The sequence below is a fragment of the Anomalospiza imberbis genome, chromosome 1 (assembly GCF_031753505.1).
Source record: "Anomalospiza imberbis isolate Cuckoo-Finch-1a 21T00152 chromosome 1, ASM3175350v1, whole genome shotgun sequence".
NCBI classification, from domain to species: domain Eukaryota; kingdom Metazoa; phylum Chordata; class Aves; order Passeriformes; family Viduidae; genus Anomalospiza; species Anomalospiza imberbis.
The window spans coordinates 90,079,875-90,103,422 of NC_089681.1; the positions used below are offsets into that span (position 1 = coordinate 90,079,875).

General features: G+C 40.1%; 1 protein-coding gene across 7 annotated transcripts in view; it reads right to left on the minus strand.

Annotated features, from left to right (window-relative positions):
• The window catches only part of JARID2 (jumonji and AT-rich interaction domain containing 2), a 211,354-nt gene that overhangs the window by 178,568 nt on the left and 9,238 nt on the right, over positions 1-23,548 (minus strand). Inside the window, exon 1 of one of the 7 annotated variants that reach the window (XM_068182090.1) lies at positions 5,107-5,185. The exons of the other annotated variants lie outside the window; for them this stretch is intronic. The gene's annotated coding sequence lies outside the window, so the exon portion shown is untranslated. Of the gene's footprint in view, positions 1-5,106; positions 5,186-23,548 lie in introns of those variants that run through there. 7 annotated transcript variants of the gene reach the window in all.

Genomic DNA, 23,548 nt, shown 5'->3' on the forward strand with positions numbered 1-23,548 from the left:
CCTTATGCTGTTAATTACAGAAGGCACTGCCAGATTCCCAGGTGCTGACATGATGCTGGGGTAACACCTCCACCAGGAGCTGGGAGAACCTTGCATCCCCCGACATCATCCCTCTGACCCCCAATAGGGACAGGGACAGGCAGGCCCCTCCACCCCATATATGGTTCATAAATTTTGTCCCTAACTTGAAACAGGAAAGCATCAAACCAAGCTATCTGTATTTTAAATGCTGTTGTAACTTTTCTGACTGCACACAGTTAAGGAGAGCATCATGCTGGGTCTCCTGATTAGGAGTTTATGGTTCTATGCAGGAGAAATGCAGCCAGCATCTCTTCAAAACAGGTTGTTCAAATGCAGGATTCCTGGATCAATTACAAATTAATCAGTGAGGCAAAATGTGCACAGTCCTTGTTTTCAATAAGCTACGCACATCAGTTCTGCAGTTTGGGAATAAACTTACACCATAGGCAGTAAGTATGTCAAATAATTTTAAAAGCGACAATAGGTCTGTATTTTGTCTTCAAATTGATTTGCAGGTATAAAATAGAGGTGGTAGATGAGAAATACACATGTGATAAAACCCAGTCAACTACTGTACCACAACACCAAAAAGAGCCTCTTTAGACAACCAAAAGACAGACCCAAATATGAAACAATAAGCATTCCTGACCAGAGTTATGTTCATAGAGTAGATAGAAGAAATGCATTAACAACAGCAACAACAACAAAACAAACAAACCAAAACCACAAAAAAACCCAAAACCATAAAATGCATTTCAGGACTTGGTTTCACTGATATGCTCTGTGGCTTTAACTAATATGAAGAATGCTCAAAAAATATTCATAAATACAGAAGCAAAATTCTTCTTAAGGACTCCATACAATTACAGAATCTAGAAGTAGTGAGAAATCTGCAAATTTAAACCCACCACGAAGATACTGAATTTGAGCAGATCTTGTCACATATACACCAGTCCGAACAGGAATAAGCACGTGGGGAATAGAAGGGAAGCCCAAGGCAGAGCAGAGCTGGGCCAGGCAGGCTTTGTTAGCAACGGGCAGCAGGGGAATTCACTTTGCTGATAATAAAAGAGAAGTATTTTAATCTCTTTCACAAGGGTAATCACGAATACAACTGAAAACCATGACGGACCAATTGACGGTTCGTTACAGGGAACAATGCTTTTTGTTTTCTAAAGCCTGCTTTCTCAGATCTTCCAAGTAAGGCAGCCACATCACACATTTGAAAGGCAAGGGAGCAGTTTAAAATTAATTTCAGTTCCAGTTGCTGCAGCAAGGGAAGAAAACCCATCTTCTCCTATTCGGCCATTTGCTTCAAGTGCCGCCTCGCAGAAGGATGTTCGTCCCTGAGCCACCTCGGCTCCACACGACTTTGTCCACAGACTCTGCCTTGCCCAGGTCAAGAGTAGTTTTGTTATCAGTATGCTTTAACCTCAGGAAATACTTCAGGGAGACAGATACACCACCCTCTAAGCACACATTTCAAGAAACCATATCCAGCTATTTTGCTGTGTGCAAACAGCTATTTTGTCTCTCAAGATCAAAACACAAGCTAACAAAAAAACAGAAGGTGATCCAACTGGAAAAATATTTTTGATGCGAGGAAAAGACTTTGCTAATCAACTATTAGAGAATGCCAAACTATCTTAACACACAATTCTAGTATGACACAATAACATGATAAGTTCAAATGAATATACATGCAGTTTTAATACACTGATACACTGATTCTAAGTAGTTCAGCACATCTGTTCTGCAAAGGTTTACCCGATACTACCCCAACAACATTCATTCTCCTGGCAGGGCTGTTGAAAGCCTGTATTTCCTCAAGGGATGTTATCTGTAATCGAAAATGTGGGTGAGAGATGTGTGTTTGTTTAGCAAATGACAGCCTCACTGGGCATCAATGCACAAACACTCACAGGTCAAACCATTCTCACAGTCCTGTCCCACAACACATGGGCCATCTCTCCAGCCCCACTGAGTCCACGGAGCAATCTTGAGGACTACAGATTTCTTTTTAAGAAGGTAGCACAGCACAACTGCTTGTAGCAGCGCTAAGGCCATGCTAACCAAACCTGCACCTCTGCAGAATAAATCAGCAGAGCGCAAATGCTCTCAGTCACGCTTCCAGCACACCACAGATCACCCATTTCAACTTCTGGTGCAAGGCGATCAATACGAACCTCCTAAAAAATTCCTTCTGAAATGCATCGGCGCCTTTGAGTTTCCCTATTTAGTGCCTTGCATTCCTTTACAAAAGATTTGTTCATGGTCTTCTTGACAAATAACAACATAATCATAAATTGCAGTATTATAACAGGTTTTATGGACTGAGACCTTCCAGGATATTTATTGTGCTGCTGCACGGGGGAGGTAGTTTCCTTTTTTTACATGCTCTTGCAGGAATGAAGTCAAAAGCAGACCCCAACGCTAAGGACAGCCCATCCACTGCAGAGCAGCAGGAGTGATGCAAAGGCACTGCCAAAGAGGTGTTAGTTCATTCTGCTGGCTTAGTGTGCCCCGAACCACCCCCACTGGTGCCAACATGCTGTGGTTGCTGCCTTGCTCACACTTACAAGGAATCTGCTATCTTGTGATGTAAGATGAATCTTTTTCAGAGCATTTCAAGATGTCTTGCTGTGTCTGACAATACCCAAAAGTTTGTAGGGCTCAAAACCGACAGGGTACATTCCAGACTCAGGACATCGGAAAAGTATCCCTTCAGGGAATTCAAGGCAAAGATAAGGGCATGAAACAAGAGAAAAAAACCAAAACCGAACAAAACAGACAGCAATTACTGTAGGAATGCCTATTGACTAATTCTAATTATTTTTAGTGACTTAATATTTTTTAGTATATAAATGCTCTATGTACACTTTCCTACTAGCCCTTATAAACTCAAATCCACCGCTTTTTGCTTGCCTTTTTAATTCCTCTAAGTCTCTGAGAAACGTTAAAATATTGCATATATAGATGAGAAACCTGTATATTTGGTTTCTATTCTATTTTTTCCCTCAGTAACAGCTTTGCAAAGTGTATTTCCAAAACCTTGTGAAACCAGGAGCATGACCAGCAGCCTTTTGACCTGAGGCACCCTTCATTCCAGACAGAGTTGGAAAACCCAGACTGAAAGGTTTACTTACAGGGTATTTAGCTCAATTTAGCTCATGTGGTAGCAGGAGTTTTCACAGAAGCTTTTGTACAGTGCTGTCTATGGCTCACTCTCTCTGAAATCATCCCACCAAAGTGAAAAAGTCAAGAATCTGCATGATATGACTGTACCTAAAGTGGCATTTATATGAAAGTACAAATTAAAACCTATAAGGATCACAGAGGCCTGATGTATTTTAGCATAGGAAAAGAGACAATAATGGTTAGCTGGCTACCTTCTGTTTCTCTGTCATCCCCATTATTAATCCACAGAACAAGCTTTTCTACAGAGGAGGGCCTAATGATCACTAAATATACCTTTAGTCTTTAATTTACGCAAAAACTCTGATTAAGTGCATAGAATTAGCTGAAAATAGCAATACAGCTGGCCACCTTTGGCAGAGTCACAACCAATATGCTTCATCTATTCGTAGCCACTTCCTTTTGACTGCACCACCTTCATTTAGCTGCCAAGTTGGAAAGTAGAGCAAATGTTGTACTTCTTTTTAGAGACTGCGGAATTAATTCTTTGTATTTTAAGATCAATAGGCCTCAGTTCAACAGCACATAGAGTTTTAGTCGCTTAAATCTACCCATTATTTGCTTAAGAAACTCTCTAGACTGAATTTACAGGATGTGACACCAAGCAAAATTTTCCCCAACACAGGCTTGCACCCAAACTTAGTCCACATTTCACAGTATAGGGAGAAACAAAACATATATGTAATTTTTTTTTCAAATCCAGCTGTTACAATAAAGCATATTTTCCTTTTAAACATGTTTGTCTTTAAATCGAAGTAAGGTGTTAGCAAAGCCATTGCAACATGGCTTTTTTAACCCAAACCTGATTTTACAAATGCCGCATGCATGAACAGCCATGCTCTGAGATCTTTAGGTACAAGCCTGGCAGGGATGGAACCCAGTGTTCTGTCAGTAAGGAGCAGGTACTCAGTAGTGCTAGGTGCCAACAGGAAAAGTTTTGTTATGGTACAGGCCCCACAGAAAGAAAACCCCACATAATGCTCAATTACATCCATAGAAAGTCAACCAAAAGAGTTAAATGCACACAGCAAATGTCAATAACTTTTCTCACAACTCCAGTTCACTAGTTCTGGCATTTTTTGTGCTATTTTGTCTCTGCTCTCCCTTTCAACACTTACAGAAATAAAAAGCCACATAACATCCTCAGCAAAAATTAATGAGATGTCTTTACCCCATACCAGATCAGGATGCACATGGTCGAAAGCAAAACCACTTCCAAATGAATCTGCGATCAATTTTAAGACATTCAAGAGGTCTGTCAAGTGAAGCATGCAAGCAATGCTTCATCTCCGTTCATAAATACAAGATGGGACAGAACAACATAATAAATACTCTATGAAATATCATTATAAGACAAACACCAAAGCTGACAGCACAGCCCACTTAGGTCCAGTCCATCATCCAAGAAGCCTTGTGGTCACTGAGAAGAGAGGTGAACTGTGGTTCAGGCATCGCTGCCACTGCATCTCCTTTGGAAAGCCAAGACAGACAACACTCGATACAGGCTGGCAGAGCAAGGAAGTGGGTTAGAGGGGCAGCTCCCGTGCTGGAGTGCTACACAAGTAATTTCTGGCAGTCACTCAGGGGAAATTAAAGACACAGTCACACTCTCCTGCAAGACTCCTGCAAGAAAGGACAAACAGATCCAAGTGCTGTTCCAAACTCACAGAAAACAAAATCATCCTGCCTTTACACGTCACAAAACCGCATAAACTATTTTTGTCAACCCACGACACTTGTCATGCCTCATCGTACAGCACATGGTGGAATTCTTTTTAAAGCCTCTTTTTCTACCCATTGCAGAGCCAGGCACCAGTAGCTGTTTGGAAATAGCCACAGTTTTATTTTTCTGAGAAAGAGGCTCATATCTTAGACATAGTCAGGACCAACCTTAACTCCATCTGCCTGTTGTAAGCAACATGAATTTTGGCATCCTTACCACAGGAAATCACACATAATTAAACATATGCTCTCAAATCCTCTATTTAATCATACATTAATTGATAACATACTAGCACCTACATATATGTCATTTCTGACAGGTCGTAGAAACAACAGTCAAATCACATTCTGCCTCAATAACCCATATTTTGTCCAAAAAACAGTCTAGTCCTTGGACCCGCCACACCCCTCAACTTCAAGATGCACAATCCCAAATTTATAAAATTTTAAAGTGGTATTTCCTGCTGTATTGGACTTGTGTGAACCCATGGCTATGCAAAATCAATTTTTCCATCACCACCAGAAGACCAGAATCATCAGGTAGGGAAAATAGCACTTTAAAAGTAAAATTTCTACTGTAGTCATGGGAGAGGGTAGGGGGGGAAAAAAAAACAAACAAAATTTTAAAAAAGCTGTTGGCAATTGAAGTATTAGCAAATTGTTTTAACATGCAAAATAGAACGAAAAGGTATAAAAGACACTAGAACAACTTTCCCTCTCTTTTGTCCCGAGAAAGTGAATCTGAGAAAGTAAATTACATAAAAGGAAAGAAAATACTTTTTTTTTTTTTTTTTTAAACAGCAACTCATTCAGTGTCTTCCTTACAACACAGCAATAATTTCCTGGCCATAATCATGTCCAGCTTCACTCCACACATGATCCAACATTCCTGAAACTGCTTCTGGTGCAGGAATGCACTGATTATAAAGTTGCATGGGCCTTGCACTACAGAATACAGAGGCATCTCTTCCAGGCTACACAGCTCCTCTGATACACTGTCCAACAAGAGAACTGCTGCACACCAAGAATCAGATTCTGTGTTCTGGTCCTTGGGTCATTACATTTGGGGTTTTTTTGCAACTGTAAGAAGCAAAGGGAAAGAAACTAGAAAATCAGACTTTAGGCTAAAAAGTTGGACAATAGGATGGGATTTAATATATCACACAGCTGAAGAAAGCCTTTCACTCAAGTCTTTGATACCCACCTACCCATCTATCTATGAAGGAAGAAACGCAGCCAAACAACAAGGCTATGCAAACATTTCCAGGTTCTAAAAAGATCGAGCCAGTCAAGCTTCCCCCTTGTGGTTTGCATGTCGTCATCAGCATTGCTCCGTGTTTGTATAGCCTTATAGCTCAAACATGTTTTATATGTCTTTGGAGGATGAGTGCACATATTTATGAGTTACAGTGATTGTTTCTTCGTGAGCAGTGCACAGACATGTGCAAAACAGAGGTTCCCAAGACTGTAATCCTGTCTCCAACTAGAATTCTGTAAAGAGAGAGGCAGGAAACCAAACCAACATACAATTGTACTGACACATTTTATTAGGAAGGAGCATATATAAATTAAACAATGCCACCACAGCACAGCTCCAACAAATCATCTCTGCTACAACTAAATCTTTAACAGCAATATTCTGCGATGCTAAGGTAAATGATCTAATTTTCTATGTTTACTTAGTATCCTTCAACTTAAATAACCCATAATATAAGTGGTATTTTTTAATGCATGTGCATCTCAGCTGCCTCTTCCTTTCTTATTCTTCTCCTCCCTCCCCTGCAAAATTATGTTGCAGCATTGGGTATATAAACTGGTACAGGGAACTAAAAGCAAAGAATCCAATGAGGAGGAATGTACTCAGCAGAGATCCATTAAAATTCAATTGCCAGCTTCTATCAGATGAAGATCTCACCTCCCAATTACCTGAAGTTTGAGTGGGATTAAGACAGAAAGGTGCACCGAATCTACAATGAAGCAGGAGTACAACACCTGTGGTTCTTGCAGCTTTACTATGCTTACACATTAGGAAATGACATCATTTTCAAACACGGATGCAAGATCAAAGCCATCTTTGGAATTTCTGTTGGCATTTTATTTCTAGCCAGGATCAGGTCAAGCCCAATGCAACATCTATGGGTCTACCCTTAAAAGGCCTACTACAATTTTTGTTTCTAATCAGATGCTTGGGTTTGTAACTGGTTGATGTCCAAAGTGTCTTTTGGTTGCTAAGTAAAAAGAGAGACAACCAGAGCATTTGCCAGAACAATCACAATGTTTAACCCAAAACCAAACAGTCTCACGTTTACCTTCATATCTGACAACCTCTTGAGGAAAGTTTCTTCATCCAAATACACCCTCCCCTACCTAAAACCTATGACATAGGAAAACTGGCACTAAACATTTTTTAAGACTAGCCCAGACCTCCTGGGCCATAAGTTTAAAGGAACTGAAAAGCAGCGGCAAACTTCCAGCCCAGTGAGGGTAAAGCCATCACCACAGGCACAAGCAGTGAGAATATCTTTCCATAGTCTGAAGTCAGCCCTCTGCCTTTATTACAGGTGTTTCTCTCCCTCTAATCCCAAAAGAGACAAAATGGCTAAGATTTTAAGTCACATCTATATGCATTTCAAATTTAGAATTCTAAAAATGGCCTTTTCCCCATGTATTTTAGAAGCTGCCTATAAACAACTCCTCTATTCATACAGGCTTAAAAGCAGACGACTGTCTTAGCTGCAAGACCAGATGTAAGTTGAACTCGTGCCCATGAACTCAGAAGGAAAGCCAGAGTCAGATACCAAAGAATCAGACACCCATGCCAATCTGCATTCTTCACACCATATATTTTTAAAATTAAAATTATTTTACCATGCTACTAGTAAGCTTCACATTTAAATGCAAAATCACACCTGCTCAGATACCACTTATTCCCTTCAGTGTCATGCACAGCATAAACCCTCTTGGTGCTGATGAGCCCTGACCTGACCCACTGAGCTATGCTAAGACCAGGGGAGGAATGGAAAAGACAGGGAAATGGCAGATCTGGAGCGCCCTGGAAGCATCAGAGCCAGCACTACTTAGAAACTAATTTCTCAGCTTGGCCCCACTCTCATTTAACTCAAATGGATTGAGAAAAAAAGCTACATTACCACAGTTGCTTCTGAGCCAACATTTATTCTGGCAGGCTATCATCAGAGCTATTGAAGTTTTTCCCTCTCTTTTTATCCTACTGAAGTGTTATAATAGGAGCAATAATACATTTACATTCACTTTATTCTTCCTTAGTATACAGTTCAAAATTCTATAAATGACACTGGTGTAGGTAGCAGAAGCATTTAGGCTGTACTGCTTACATCCTCCAGGCACTAAACCTCTCCACTGTAGGCTACAGCAAGGACTAATCCTGCCACTTCATACCAGCTACTGAGATTCTGATTAAGCAAAGCTGCCTACAAAATGGATTTTCCACCAAATACTGTCATCACCCTGGTCCACATACACGGCTTCAGGATCAGCAAGATCCACTCACACATACTCTACTAGTAACAGAAATAGGGGAAAGGAGAGGCTGATCAGAGAAGATGCATCCTTTCCAGCACAGCTAAACCCAGATTTATTCTGCTCAACTTAAAGATACCAAGTAATAATTTTACTCAACCCATGGCAATTACAGAAGTTGCTGATGACTGGTGCTAATCAAGCATTTGACTGCATGCTGGCAAGCCAGTCAACAATAGCATCCACCACATATAAGCCATCAGTTTGCATATAAAGGAATCTCAGATTAAAACCAACATGGAAATGGTCATTGAGATGTAAGTCTATTTACCACAATAAACAGGCTATTTTCTAGTCCTCCCAAAGATGCTGCCTGTATCACTTCCAAACATTTACTTTTTGTAGTCGAAATGAAGACAGATGTTTCAAGAGTCGACAGTCTCTTCCCCTTACTGTTTAAGAGACTGAGAACCAGCCCCCACCTTTCTGTACACAACTGCATGAATAGTTTTGTAAAAGGCTGCTACTTGCTGCCTGACTAACCGTCACTCAAAATACAATATGGCTATCAAGTGTTTCACACCCCTCTGCAGGCACTAGTGCTCTATCAGGGACAAATCTTGCCAATTCTTCCTGCAAAATGTCACAAAGACACAAATCTTCCTCAGTGCCAAAACGCTTTGTGAAAGACTCTCACTCTTTTCTTCCCCCATTACTGCAATATTCTTTTACTCTGCAGTGATGAATCCCATCAGAATATTTCACAGAAATCATTTTTATAACTACTGTGTTGGCTTGGTCACTTCTATCTTTGCATTTCTCGACTAATTCCCTTTTCTCTGCTGTTTCACACTTAAAAGCCCTCTACAATCTATCTCCATCTTCCCTGTCATCTTTGCATGAACAGTCCAGATGTTGAATCGCACCTCTGATTAATCTACTGCCTATTTTTCAAGCCATAAAACAAGCAAATAGGCCCAATTAGCTTTATTCCTTTTTAAAGCTACATCAACTCTACCCTTGAATTTCTATCTCTACTAGAAGGAGAATAGGGTTGGTTAAAGCAGTACATCTTCTTAAGGTATGTTTATACTCAGAAGGAAGCTTTGGCAGCAATGTAGAGTCCATATTTGACAGCTCTCCATGGCTCCTTACATCTAAACATACAAGTACAAAAACAGTAAAATGATTTTTGTGCAGCTCTGCAGACTGCAAGTACAACTGGTTTTCCTGCAACAACTCTTAAGATTCATGCTTATTCAATGCTTAAATGAGTACTAGTCAAAAAAGATTACTACTCCTTTTCTGTCTCATCTGTATGGGAAAATACTCTACTGGCACATTTTCATAAATGGAAAAGAAAATGGCATCCAAAACCATGAACAGAATTATACCCGAGCTTTTTAACGTTGCACATTTTCTTGATAGAAATATGCCCTTACTCATACATGCACCAAAGCAGTAGCTATGTGCAGTTTCTGCAGGAGGTGGAAATCGCATGATGTTAAGAATAAAACAGCTAATAAAAAGTAGCTCTGTCAATGCAGTTAATAGACTTGACACACAGAGATTTCGTTAAATGACATATTTCACACAAGGTTTAACTGTTGAGTTCTACAGGGCTATTTTTACGCAGGCATTCTTTTGACTAAGATTACTTTATTGATGAAATTGAGAATTGAGGCCTACATGTGCAAAGCTCTATTTTCATTACAATTAAACCACAACAGGACCACCATGGTAAAAATTTCCTAATTCAAAACTAAACTAAGGATATTTCAGATATCACAAAGACAAAACATTTTCCTGATACTTTACTGATTCAACTAGCAAATGAAAAAGGCTTTTACACGTAAGAAAAAAGGATGTATTTCAGACCCATTCTGACATAAGTACTGCTGAATTCTGGGCTGGGCACTCTGTACTTCCCCACATCCACCCTGGCAACAAAACCCAGCTCCAGGGCAGCTGCTAAAAAAGCCTTTTTGGAAAACATCGTTTAAAATGTGCTTATAGGGCTGGGATACCACACAAGAATGGCAATCCAGAAGTAAAGCAATTTTCTATGATGTTTAAGAATAAAGCATTCAGAGGAGGAAATTTTTAATCTGGCCATGTGTGGGAGCATATGTGTTTTTTTAAATGCTGAAATTGGTTCTTTCCCTGTCAGAAGAAAAAAATATTTGGGGGGAAGGAAAAAAAAAGGGGGGGGGGGGGGGGGAGGAAAGGTTAATTAAAACTGTGACAGAGATACCAACCAAAGTGAAAACCTATAAGCACCAATAATTGAATAAAATTGAAAATCTGTATCACTCATTTTCCACTGTGGTTAACTACATTCAGTCCCAGTTCTATTGGGAAAAGGGGGCGGGGGGTGGCGGGGGGTGGGGGATAGAGCCACACAGAGAAGCTTCTGTCCCCTTAGGTCCTGTTTCCTAATGCTCTAATACTGCATTTTGTTTTAAATCAACTTCCCTGGTTTTTCAGAATGGTAGTTCCCCTCTGCAGAATCCTCTTAGTCACAAAAGGAAAAATGATACTTGACTTCAGACTTTATCAGAAAGACAGTTTCTTCTGCAAAACCTAAAACCTCGTACTCTAATGCACAGAAGTGCATTAGCTTTCACCCAGGATGGGATGAAAAACTGGATAAATACAAGGGGAAGAAGGGAATTTACATTATCCTCTAACATAATTGCCAGAACTCCTAACTATGCTCAGTTCCTGATGAATTTTTTCTGCATGATCTCATCCTTATAGCATCTGAATTTGGAAGACACTAATTCAAAAAAACTCAGCTTTGTCAGTCTACAGACAAACTCCAGTTACTACTTTATTTATTTTTTTAAACTCCTGACCTGAGACACTTTTCTCCTTGCCTGTGTGTGCAACAGACAGAGCGCTAACAAGACAAGCACCCACACCTGTAGGAAGTGGAGAATTTAACCTAAAAATTCTGACTGACATTTAACTTCACATCGTAATACTTCTCTGGGGGAGGGGAGTTTCCTATAGCTGCATTAATTCAGGCTAAAAATACCTCTACTGACATGCTGTCATGTGAGAATCTCTTTGATTCCAAGAGTTTATTCAGAGCCTTCGTGTTACTTTGAACTTTTTTGTTGTTTAATATGATCATCGCTCCATTTGTCATCATATGACAAGAGCAGACAATTACACAAGCTGAAGATATGTCTGCCAGTCATAGCATGCCATCTTGCTGCTGTCAAGCAAAGAGATGTGCCTCTGCACACCTCTAGATTGAGTTCATTAAACCAGCCTGCAGGATATCCCTCGGTAATGACAGAGATGAAAGACCAAATTAAAATTGCTTAATTCAGATACACAGTCTCTAGCATTTTCCACCTTGCAGTCTAACTGGTTAAGCTGCATGTTTGAATAAGCCATCCTAACACAGAAGCAGCTCTAATTCTCCACTTCCACCGCTTTTAATTAAAGCGGTGGAAGTATCTGAAATATTTTCAGAGTTTGTTTTGCACTTCCCTCAGCCTTGAACGACAGCTAATCTATTTAAAAGAAAAGCAGACAGGGCAGCCACATATTAACATGCCTTCTGCCAACCGAAGCACGAAAGCAGCTCTCCCCTGCTTTACAATTGCCACAGGAAAAGCTCAGCACGCCAGCGAGGCTGGGTATCAAGAGAGAGAGAAGCCGTGTCTCCACAGAGAGCGCGTGTCAGGGTTTTCAGTACTCACCACTGCTTTCCAAAGGCAAATGTGTTGCTTCCAAAGCCTAGGTGCTTTGTTAGCAACAGCACATTACCTCCACATTCCTCTTCCAAAATCCAACTTCCCAGCAGAACATTCTGAAATACTGATTTTAACCATGTGATCCTTTTTTTCATTTCCTAATACAAAATACGATGTTATCACTGAACAATTGTCTTTTTCTCATACAAACAGTATTAGAAGAATCATGCCCTAACAGCAAGTATCCTGGAATTTTGCATTAACACTGTGAAAAGTCCACGGGCCACTAGCAGCTACCTCAGTTAGTACATTGAGCCATGTTTTCCAACAAAGCCTAATTAAAATAAGCTCTTCTGAATCTCCATCAAGAGCCAATTCACCAGGAAGGAGACAATTGCTTCACACAGCCTCCTATCATGAAATACATTCCTGATACTGGTAGAGCAAACATTCCCATTAGCACTGCAAGACTATTTCCAAAGCCAATGCATTTATGAGTCAAAATAAAAAAACTGGAATCCCAGTTTCCATTACTTCCTCATTAGTGGCTTAACACATAAGAGTAGGGGGAGCAAACTTAATAAGATTTAAAAAAAAATGCTTATTACATCTAAAACATTACTACTGCATTTTTCAACACAGCTAAATGTATCCAAGTTTTTACGCAACTACTAAAGTGTTTTCTTTACCAACATGACCTGGCATGTTACCAGCAACCCAAAGGGCAACAGGAAACCACAAAGATGATTTGGCTCAAAAATTGCGTTTTCCTAAAGCCTGGTTCTACAACAATGCTTGTTTTTAAAATACATGAAAAAAAGAAAACAAGAATTATACTGTACATAATTTGGTTTAACTTCTAAAATATTCCCATAAAGCAGCTCTATCTCTAAGCTTGAACTCAAGGGTCAGACGGGACTCAGAGCTGAAGGAAGGATGCTGTGGTAGACAGGGATGCAGAAGCAGCTGCTCCTGGAACAAGCAGTGTAGGTCGCTAACAAGCCTGCCCTGGGAAAAGAGGAAAAAGTCACATTCCCCTTCTGCTCCTTCCCCCTTTTGAATTTAATAATAATTTCCTTCTTTCTGACACATGACCTAAAGAACACCAGGGAATCAGAGGAAAACGGGAGGAAGACCTTAGGAGACAAATTTGCAGGACTCCCGTCTCCTCAGAGTACTTGCAGCATGCAGGACGGAATCTGGCCTCTCACTAGGGTCACCCACAGCACAGAATTTGCATCCCTGCACGACTGTGACTTTGGTCTGCTCGGTGCAGGGATGGGGCACAGGAGCAGCCACATCATGGGTACAAACCCCACCTCCTGGTGCTGCAACACCTTCTTCTGCATGACAATACTCCCTGTCTCTCAAAAAAGAACATTTCTACGATGGGGGGATAAGAGTAGCTGCCCATTCAGCACACCGTGCCCACACCAAAAAAGCAGCTTCCCAGCTCAGCCTTTCCCGTGCAGGAATCACCAAAGGCTGCTCGCAAATGCACCATGCCCCCAAAATACAAATGCCCAATGTGTGTTCACTGTATTTCTGTCCACATTTCACAGCCAAACTACTGCATCATGAGGCCAAGCAAGGCCTAAGGGCCTACACATTAAAAAAAGGACATACCTTTGCAAGGAAGTTTTGCTTTTGCCGAAAAGAGCCTCTTTAAAAAACATTCAGTGCATTTCCACCACTGTTTAGAGAAAGCACTATGCTGAGGATACTTTAGCCGCAGTCAAAGCCCACTGCCTTTCTTCCCTCGATCTATGGGCCATGGGGACAGAGCCAGCACTGCCGGCACAGCTCTTCCAGGTCCTGCCTAAGCACCTGCTGCCGCTACACCCCAGCTCAGCACCCCCAGGGCAGCCCTCCCACACTGCTGCCAGTCCCCCAGGCAGCAGCAAATAATAAAATAGAGACTCCAAGGGAAATAAATGGCAACGCTTAGGCGACTGTGAATGAGGAGCAGGGAAGGGAGGGACATAGGGCACCGTCTGCCAGGTAGGGATTTCTTTAGGCTGCTGCTGCTTTTCTAGCTACAAAGTGCTGACAGAAGGAAAGCTGCAAACAACCTGCTCCCTGGAACAGCATGAGAAGGCTGGTCACCTTTTGAGCCTGAGCCGAGAGATAATAGAGGCCACAAGAGCAGCGCAGGGAGGAGGTGACTCTCTCTTGTCTGCTGGGGTTACAGCAACACATGTGCCTCAGTGAAGCAGCAAATCCAGAAAAGAAGCTGAACTCCCTGCCTTCCCACTTCACCTGGCAGGACTCAAGAGTACCCTGTCACACATGACACCTGGAAAAGTGCTGCTTTAGCTACAGGCCAACAATTTAGCCAACAAACATGGATACCACCAGTCGTGCACTGAACTAAACATCATTCGCTCCAGCAGAGGAATCTGCCTGCATTATGGCAGAAGAGCTTAAGCAAGAACACAGCTTTGACTCGCCATGTCGACCAGCCAGAATAAATTTCATATCTAATTTGTATACGACTGTGCCTAAGGTATCCTGCATTCATGTTGTTCAGCTCATCCATACATGGCCAGCATGTACCAGCAGCAAGAATGCTTGCAGCATCACCCTTCCCTACAAACTGAATTTGGCCTCTGGGGTGACAATATCACACCCCCAAGCAGGAAAGCAAAGGCTGCCTGAACATTTCAGCTGCAGTCTGCATCAAGACTATTTAGCTCCTTTCATTTCCAAATGCACAAGACAGGTCTCCAACATACAGACAACAAATCCCCACTAGCCCATTCTTACATTCAATTTGCATAACAGATCACTCTACAGCATTAGCAAAATTCCACGCTGCAAGCACATTTAATAAAATCATAGCGACAACGGCTTAAACGGCGCGTTAGTTAAAATTCCTGCAATGCCTGTTATCGGTGGAGTTACATGATATGGGAAAGGTGGCGTGCCCTAATGAAACCTCGCACGCAGCCAACAGACTGCAACAAAGGCTGAAACATCACATGAGTGCTCCCACAGAAAAACAATTTAAGACCCGAACCCTGTCACCCTTGCCTCCCAAAAGCCAGTCTGGCATCATGTAAGTAAAAGCCCTACTTCATGTTACATTCCTGGAGCCGCAAGCAAAGGAAAGGAGAATTGGTAGAGGAACTGTGTGCTCGGCCCCAGCACAGAGGCATGCTTTGCATTCTTAAGCAGCCCTCTCTGAAACCAATCATCTTTACTTGCTAATTGGCTGGAAGGAACCTCGCTCAAGCCTTGACAGCCAAAAGAAGTACACTGACTTCTGGTGACCATAGGAGACAGCACAACTCCTGTGACTGACAGCTAAGGGGGGGACAAAAATCTGTGTTAAAGCTGTGCAGTTATTTAATTGTGACTCCTTACGATAATCAAAGTACTAGCAAAAAAGATGTGCAAGACAGGAGAACTGAATTACTCGTGACCAAGGCAGGTACAGAGCAGTAATTCAGATGCACATTTACACAAGTCAGGGCAAACGCTATTAGAAGCAAGGACTAAATTGCAGAGGATCCTTAAACCATCTTACTCCTAAAATATTTTGCTCTAAGGTAAAACACGCACCACGTATTTTAAAGCATTAAGAAACTAATTCTATAAACAATAATGCCTCCAGCATGAACACCGCGCGCTGGAATGGATTCCTCAACTTGGCCTCATCATTTATGCATCTGATGAAACAAACACTGACAGCTTTTTTGCATTTGTAAAGGCCCCACAGCAGCTGTGGTGATCCCACCATAGAGCAATGAATTAAGCCTGAAACCCAGCTGGGTCTGCACAGAAGCCTTTTTTGCACAATACAGCAAGACTATCATTGTTAACCTAGGCATTATTGTAAAATATTCTGCATTACATTAGGAACGGAGATAGAGATGCCCTGGAAAATTAGCTTTAATAGGCAATTTATAACATTTAAAAATATGGATACCACATTGATTGCTAATTGACAACAAATTTCATAGTTTCATTTACCCACAACCAGAGTGAATCAGGTAATTACAGAATACTACTTAAGCAGGAAACAAGGCAAAAATTAAGAAATAATCCACATTAAAGTATAAAATACATTACAAACTTTTATAAAATAAATGTATAAACATATGTGTGAATTTCAAATAACTATCAAAATTACCAGCCTTGAAATGAGAAGGAATTTGAAACAAAATATTAGAGGAAATGGACATATGCTTGCTTTCATCTAACAGAAATCTTAAGAGTTTCTTTCAGGACTAAAGCAGTAATACTTAGGTAGCATTTTTCCACTTTACAAGGACATAAATATATAATGAAAAAAGAGTCAAGAATAACTCAGTAAAAAAATTTGAAAGTAATTAACATAAAACGTTTTCACAGACAGAATACATTTGTTCAAAATTGAAACTCTATTCTTCCATTGCATTTAACATTGTATTTAAGAGGCCAGAAAAACCAATATAAAAGTTGCCTACTTTGTAAAATGGACTATTCAACTCATCTCACTTAGTTATTAAGAACACTTTTTAAAGACTGAACTACAAAACCATCTGTTTTTCAGGTATGCATAAAGACATTAAAAAACCGAAGCTAATTTGTATTAAACACTTAGAAGAATTTAAGGTGCTACCCGACTGACATGAAAAAATTTTATGCCTGTCCTCACAACTGCTCAGTGTGAGGAAGCCATTTCTCTGGGTCCCACAACAAAAATACACTTTCTGATTTCAAGTAGTACATAGGTGGGTGTTACACGTGGTTTGTCTTCCCCCCCATTTCTCCTTCATCTAGAGGATTACTCAGCTGAGTGCATATACTCTCCAGTGCCAACTTCATACAGACTTACCAAGGAAAGGTACCCAAAGAGAAAAGAGCACTGATGAAGCAAGAGGAGGAAAAAGTCACGGGGAACAATTTGGAAATAAGCAGACAACTTAGAGGTCAGAGTATGGTTAGCAAAAATAGCAAGATGTAAAATATCTTCCATTTACCATTTTTGAAACACATGCATTTCTCCACAACGCAGAACTATCTAACCAGAGAAACTAAAGTCTTATTAAGAGAAACCAAAATTACAGGCAGCAACAACAAAAAACCTAATTCGCTTTATTTGTGGCATTGCCTCTGTTCCCAGATCATTTTTATTTTTAGTAGGAGGAACTGAGGAAAAAGGAATAGAGAGCAAAAGGTAAAAAAGTTAAGGAGGTAAAAAAAAAAGGGTGGTGGGATATCAGGGATGAAATGCACTTTAGAGTCTGTGCCACATTTGGCTAAATGAAGCAAGATCCGATTGGTAGCTTTTGAACGTATGACCCTGCAAAGGCAAGCTGTCAGCTCGATAACAGTCAAAGGATATAAATGAACAACTCTGCAGTGTTCTGAAACTCTTGCGTAATGACGTTAGTTTCACCCTGGAAAATGGCCAAAAAGCACAAATCAATGAGCAACCAACCTCCTATCATTTTTATCACAACAGTAATACTCATCCAAAGGTAGGCTGTTAATAAACCCTGGTAATATTTGCATTGGTCTTCCACATGAGAAAGTCAAAAACTGACAATAACAAGGAGATTCACTGTACTGAGAAAAGGTGCGCGGAACCACTTTTCAGAAGTGACAATAAAGCAGCTCTACAACCTAGTCCAGGAAGAGCCAGACACATGAATCTTCTACAACAAGAGCTGTAAGATTACCAATCCTGCCAACACAATAACTGTGCAAGTTTACTTCAATGGGCATTAAGACATGCCAGGCACTGGAAAAATGTATGAAATGAGGCAATATAGCATTACACTTTGCTCCAGAGAACTTTCTCATGCTGTGGCATGAACCAAATATGAAATACATCAATGTAAGAAGACAAAGTTTTGAGATAGGTAACCCTGAGAACAGACACTTGCAAGAACCTAAAGGCCACATCACTGTGGAAATTCTCTTGGTTTCTCTCTAGGGACTTCCTGCATAAACAATCAAACCAATTTACAAAAAGGGGGGAAAGAAAAAGAAAAAAAAAAAAAAAAAAAAAAGCAAGCAGCCATGCAAGTTACAGCAACCTGGGAGATGCAGATTTAAAACCCCATTTCTGACAGTTTTATATTCTCTTATCTGTGACAGGATTAGGAGCCCTGATAAGAAGTCCACTATAAGCAAGATTTCCCTTACTAGATGTTGTCCTACTTTCTAAGCTGAATGGTAGATCAGTCAACCAGTATTAGCATTGTTCTTACAGTCTTTGTCTTAAATAATGACAGCTATTCAATCTTTCTTCTTACGTACTTAAAAATTTATAAGATACTACTTCTTGTTTCAAAGGATTGCCTCAAGAGATCACCTATTATTTTGTTCTCCTTAACTAGACTAGTTTATGCACAGGCTTAACATTATTCACATATGTTGAATTTAAACTATGTATTAAATCCCCTAGATCACGTGCAGATCTTTGCTTTTATTGAAGATGATCTAATTACTGAGAAAGTTAATGGATTAGAAATTTGGAAACCAGCTGAAACTCTCCTAATGGCATTCTTCTACAGAGGAGTGACCTTTTAAAGCGGAAGTGCTACACTGCATTGCTTCAGCTCTGTAAAACATGGGTTCCTGACTAAAATACTGGGTCTTCTCTTGTGGGGAAAAAATACCTGGACATTTGGAGAGTATGAAATTAAGGAAGAAGCAGTACAGCACCATGAAGTCTTTTAAGAAGAAAGGATAACGTTTCAGCCAAGATGCAATTTACTGCTATATGAGAACAGAAGAATAGCGATAAATCACCTGTACAGAGGATGGTTGGGAGGAATTTCAGAACACCTTCAAAAGCATGACTGAACAGATACCTTCAAAGTTCTATTCCAAAGGCAACACCATAGTGTGCTCATATATATTCTTCCATTGTAAAAGATGGAGAAGCATTTCCCTCCTACACTATCATGTCCATCAGACAAGCTGTAGCTGACCTTCTGAAGACATGACCACAACACAAGTAAAAGCAGCAAAAATACCACAAAGATGGCTGAAGACAGGACAGTGGTAGGACCTCAGGACCAGGAACTCAGGACAAGCCCTCCACCACATGAACAGGACTCCAACCACTGATAAATATCTTGGCCATTTTTCTGACATTATACTAGCCTTGATTTCATGAACTGTGCTGGAGGGCAGGTTAGCTCTCCAGAGCTGAATGTACTGCTCCCAACAAAGCCCGAGATGAAGCTGCAGTCATGCTTGTAGAGTGCAAGCAATAAACACCAAGGAAGGAAAAGGAATCAACAAGTATATAAAAAAGTATGCCAGGGAGGGGAGATATGGGGACACACATAATTACGTACATGATATACACATTTCCATCTTTTGCATTTCTTATCTTTAGATAACCAGCTTTCACAGGAGCCAGCTCAAGTAGTATGTAATGTAATACTAAGTATGAGATCAAGAAATTATATTACCCAGAAGACTTTCGGATATCATATTTTTCATAGCATATTTCAAATCATATTCCTGCTCTCAAAGGCAACAGGGTCCAGAAATAATTTTTATATATCTATATATCTATATATATATCTATATCTATATCTATATATATATATATATATATATATCTGTCACCCAGGCTGCAAGAAATCTGACCATCATTAGTTATTTTGGGCGATCTTACTCAAACGAAGATTGCAGACCCCCTTTCAATAATGGAAACTGTGCAATGGCTTTTATCATTGGTCAGCTGTGTCACAAAATGCTGCTCTTGACTCAAAGAACATGAATATTAATGGCTTATAAATAAAAGTCTTTAATATACACGAAATATGAAATTAGCTTTCCCTGAATGCTCACATCAGCAGGATTTGATTTCCCAAATGTTCATAAAAGGACTGTAAAAAGGAATGAGCAGAGCCACGTTCTACTTTCCTCCACAGTATTTGTGCATTAACAGTTTGTTAAGCCTTGCAAAACAAACACACAGCCAGTATTTTCTATAAACAACTCTCAAATTCTGCACACAGGCTTGAGATACAAGTATTAACAGTACAATCCCTCCCCTTCCAAAGTGTTTCCTATGGATCTGGTCCCCCAAATGAGCTGCATGAACCTTGCCTCCTCTCCCTGTCCAGCTTTCAGGAAAAGAAAATAATACTGCAATGATAGTCCATTTTGCTTTCTTGCAAAGAGATGGCAGGAACTTTTCAAGACCTGATTTCCTTTGACAAGGACAAAGTGGATAGAGGACCTCAGTCAGGATTACACAGAAATGAGAGAGAAAAGCACAGCAGTAGAAGACAAGAACACAGGGGAGAGTGAACTGTAAAAATGCCAGCACTATGCACACATGCACACTATAATGAAGACTAAGTAAAGAAAAATAACAGTTATTACCATTAAATAAAACATTAAGAGGCTGAAAAAGAAAAAAAAAAAAAAAAACCTGAAACATTTCAGAAAAAAAAACCCCAAAACAGGCAGTATTACATTTAGTAAAGCCATTAAAACCATTAAATGGCTATCAACCTTTTAGAAAACTAACATTCCTGCCTGCAAATACTTGCACACACTCTTACACAGAAACAACAAAATCTCAAGCCCTGAAAAGCGTTTCGACATGTGCTTAACTCATAAGCTCCAAGTACTTCAATTGACGTCAGTAAGAGTATCCATACATTTGAGACTGGCACGTGCTTCAGTGCCTTGCTTGATCGAAACTGAGAGTGCCAATTCCACGTCTTTTTAATCCACAGCAAAGCAAAAGAGGTCCTTGTGCCTTGCTGCTCCCTTAACTGTGCCACTAAAAAGTTCTGCAGGCTTGCACTGAAACCAGACCACTTCAAGATGAGAAGGTGGAAGAAAAAAGAGCCTGGGAATAACTACTCTTTAAGTCTCATAATTTCAGTGACCCTATTTCACATGCAGCTCTTTGGCTGTATTGATACGGCCAAAGCACCATACCATGAAGGAATGATTCATAGGGTCACCACTGCTGGCTTCAATGGTGAGAAAAAAGCATGTGATGCCACATCCTGCTGTTTCTATAATTAAAGGAAGTCTTGGTTTTTGTAGCTTTTTGATTTGACATGGTTTGGCCTTCTCACACTACTTGGGAACCCAGGGCAAAAATACATCAGTACTTCAGTTCGTGTGCACATTCAATAGACATGAGTAGTTTTAACATGAGAAGTTATCTGAACTTATTATTCAGTGGTACAAAATAAAACAAATAAAGCCATGGGAAATCTCTGGATGACTTCCCTTATGTAAGCAGGTTCTTATCCTGAGATGCAGAAAATAGAACAGTACACTGGCTTCAATTCCACAGCAGAGCTCTTGCATATGGGATGGGTGTGTGTGGCTGAAAAAGAGCAGCAGTTCTTCTACCACATTTAGCAGCAGAACTTAGCCTCCAGTAGCACAGCTATCTTAATTTTCTTTTCTTCCTCTTTTTATTTCTCTTGTTGAAATACAAAATTGTTCAAATCCTACCTAAGCAAGCGTAGTGTGTAACAGCAGAACATTTTAGATTCTATTTTAACTGATTTTAGCACTTTGAAATGATTATAGCACTGCCATCGCCATGGGCACAAATACCTTTAGCTTCATTTTCACCTGTGAGGCCTAACTTTGTTTGAATGTTGTTTAATATTCATCATGCTTCCAGCAGTAAGGCAGTACAGCAAAGTCTAAATCTTAACAACCCTTAAAACAGAAAAGGACAGCTAATTTTGCTTGCTATGAAATAAAACATGTATCTTGACTCCTATTTAGTCATAATTTCGCAGTCCATTTAAACTCACTCTATTGGTAACAGATACAATCCTACCCCTCCCTTGCCACTTTACTGGGTGTCCCTGTAACATTTTCCCAAGACCAAGTATTTTTCCAGCTACATCACAAACTGCAATATTAAATGAATCCACATTAAAAATCAACCACATTTTGTCAGTTCAGTTTTTACCTGCAAAGTCCCCAGTGTACGGTGGGAGTGATCACGGGCACACTTCAGCCTGCAGAAGAGAAAGGGAACAAGCAGCCAGAGGGAAGGCTGAACCACTTCTTCCAGTGCAATGCAGGCTCAGAGTAACCACAGAATCACAGCACTAGGCACCTCACTGGTCTCCACATTCAAAACGCTGTTACTGAAGGCAAAAAACTTAAGTGGAACACAGGACATCCAACCATAGATCAGGAAAAAGAGTAGAACAGGAAAGGACAGCTTCTCTTGACAACTACTTCTTATTTTGTTGTTTTACTGGTTCAAGGCAATACAGATTTGGAAAAAAAAACTGCTTCAAAATTATTTGCCATTAGGATAACCATTATTTCTTCTAAATTATAAATAATTCACAAGTTACAGTTCCTATAACATGCCACAAGTCCAGCTTTTAAGTTACATGAAGTTGCTTGTCTTACAAAGTGATGTTAATATGTCTCCATTATAAACTGAATAACTACAACAAAAAAATTAACATTGGCTTTCTGAGACAGAGAATGTACCTTTCCGTTGTGGCTATAAAGCAGAAGTTAGTCGGAGTAGTACTTCTTCTAATAACTTATTAAAAGCTCTACTATATCCAAACAACATTGTAACAAGAAGGCAGTCTTTCTGCTGCTGCTGCTGGAACCTTAATCTGAAGTTTGAAAAGCTTTTGCCAGTCTGCAAGGTGGCAACAGGCCATGAGAACTATCATCATTATCACTAAACTTCAGGAGGGGGTAAAAAAGTGACTATCAATCAGAAAACCACATCTCAGGTGTCCATATAGGTCATCCACATATGAAATACACTCAAATTAAGGCTGGTCACCTGGAACCTACCCAAAAAGGAACCTCATATAACACCAGCTTAGTTACCAGTCAACTTAAAAAGCAGTAACAGAAAGCGTTCTTTTCACTTGGCTTTGAGTTTTATGAACTCAAAAGTCTGAATCAAGTTTTCTAGGGCTGAAATCAAAACAAAAGTAGGTTGTATTTTAGGGTTTTTTCAGCCCAAGATGAGTTCAGAAGCTAATTCATCTGGCATTATGTGCATGGTTGAAAATTTGTGTTTTGGAGGTTTTAACATACATGCTGCAGCTGAGAGATTTGGCTTACAACTTCAGTGTACCAAAAAGAACTGTAGGACAAAGTGGCTGAAAGTAATACCCATCAAATAAAAAAGGCGAGAAAGAAGGAAACATATCCCTTCTCTAAGTCACTCTCAGTCTGTCTAATAGGTACCTTATAAAAAGAAAAATAACTATAAACAAGAGGTGGTAGCCTGCAGCACCGTAAAAATCTAAATGCAATGAACTATGTGAACATAAAGACTTCTAGTTTTAGAACAGCACAGGAAACTATATGCTAAATATAACAACTAATAAAAATAATGATAAGTATCTCGAAGAGTGAGAGACTGAACAGACTCCTTTCCAAGACTCATGGTTTCTGTCCACTTCAATAGTAGC